This window comes from Petaurus breviceps, unplaced genomic scaffold, assembly GCF_028583685.1.
Source record: "Petaurus breviceps papuanus isolate PSGF00001 unplaced genomic scaffold, PetGlider_PUasm1.0 89693, whole genome shotgun sequence".
In the NCBI taxonomy this organism is placed as follows: Eukaryota; Metazoa; Chordata; class Mammalia; order Diprotodontia; family Petauridae; genus Petaurus; species Petaurus breviceps.
The window spans coordinates 188,963-190,826 of NW_027187101.1; the positions used below are offsets into that span (position 1 = coordinate 188,963).

The window sequence follows — 1,864 nt, forward strand, 5'->3', positions numbered from 1 at the left end:
CTCCCCTCCCCTCCCCTCTCCTCTCCATGTACAGGCTGTTCAGGGAGGAACAGCCCCTCTGGGGTGAGGGCTGCCGAGAGCCCTTTTCAAGGTTGCTTATCCATCCTTGGCATCCAGCCACCATCCAGTTCTTATCTGTGACTCCCAGAAACTGGAGTGTGTGCAGCGGCCACATCTTGGGAAAAACTGTCTCTCTGCCTTTCTGTCTGTCTTTGTCTCTGTGACTCTGTGTCTCTGTCTTTGTCTGTCTCCTATGGTGTCTCTCTGCCTTTCTGTCTGTCTTTGTCTCTGTGACTCTGTGTCTCTGTCTTTGTCTCTCTGTCTCGGTGTCTCTCTGTCTGTCTCTGTTTTTCCATCTTTCTGCATCTCTGCCTCATAATAGCTCTGTGCAGTAGGCATGATGGCTGTAGTTATCTCCATTGTAAGGGGAAACTCGAATGTCACACAGATAGGTGTCAGGCCGAATTGGAACCCAGGTCTTGCTGATTCCGAGTCCAGCATCCCAACTACCTGGGGCCAGAGTTCTCCTTCAGCACTGCTATTCTGGGGAACACCCTCAGGCCTCACAGGCTGCAAGGCTGGAGAATTTGTGGAGTCAGAGGCTGGGCCTGGGAATGGGGTTGTTGGATTAGCACTAGAGGGCCCACTCTAGACCTACTGTCCTCTGCCTCCTGGCTCTTTGCTGACCCCTTGCTAACTGCCCCTACAGGGCCTTGCCCACCCCTGGCCCAGGAAAGACCAGAACTGCCAGAGCCTTGAGGCCTTGCTTGACTGAAGCAGGGGGCTGGGTTGGGGCTGGGCTCCCCCTTGAGCCTCCAGCTTTGCTGTGAGATGGGGGCTGCCCTGATCAACCGATCTTGGGAAGTCCCACCCAGTGCATTGTGCCAGGATTAATGGGCATCCTGGTCACTCCTCTCCCTTATTGCCTCCCTGGGGGGATTTCTGGAAACACCCACAAATCTCAAAGACAAACAGTCTTTGTGCCAGCCCTGTGAGTTTGAGAGCGGCTGCTGCCTGTGCCCTGTTTGTCCTTCTGTGGAGAGACGTCCAGGTGGGGAAATGCCCATTTGCGTCTTGGGGTTCTAACCTTGGCAACCTGAGCTGTCTATACACACGGGTTTTCCTTGAAGAGGCAGGGGACAAAGGGACCAACCCGGAAAAGGGCCTGAGGGCTGGCTGGCTTAGAAGGATTTAGATACATGAGAAGCTCAGGGTGTGGGGGTGGCAGCTGCAGGGGAGGGGGCCATCCGGGACCTGGGTGCCTGGTCAGAATCACTGTGCATCTATCACCTGCCACCCTGATGCATGGAATACTGGGAGTTCCGAGATGTTCGGGAAAGTAGCCCTCTCCTCCCTGTAGGGCATTTCCTGGCAGTAGCCAGGAGAAGGGGCTTTCTCTCCACTTTCTCTGAGCCCTCGGCCAGATCACCCCCTTCCAGTGATCTCCCCCTCCCTTTATTCCAGTCACCAGCTTCCGACCTCAGCTTCTCGGCTTACACTGTCTAGACTGTCAGTGTCTGAGGGCATGGCTTGTAAGGGTGGACTGGCTTTGGTATTCCCAGCCCCAGTATCAGGCCCTGAACACATCGAGAGCTTCATTAATGCTTGGTGTACAAAGAGCAAGTTCTCCACCTGACACCTCTTCCTCCCTTCATTCAGCCCTCTCTCCCTCCCTCCTCCCTCCCCCCACCCCTGTATTTCTCCCTCCTTCTCTCTCCCTCCTTCCTTCTCTCTCCCTCCCTCCACCACTGTATCTCCCCCTCCTTCTCTCTCCCTCCTTCCTTCTCTCTCCCTCCTTCCTTCTCTCTCCCTCCTCTCTCCCTCCACCCCTGTATTTCTCCCTCCCTCCCTGTATCTCTCCTTC

At 55.5% G+C, this 1,864-nt stretch overlaps 1 protein-coding gene across 1 annotated transcript in view; it reads left to right on the forward strand.

The window, feature by feature from the left end:
• Positions 1-1,864, forward strand: part of MUC2 (mucin 2, oligomeric mucus/gel-forming) — a 55,353-nt gene that overhangs the window by 51,788 nt on the left and 1,701 nt on the right. The gene's annotated exons all lie outside the window — the stretch shown is intronic.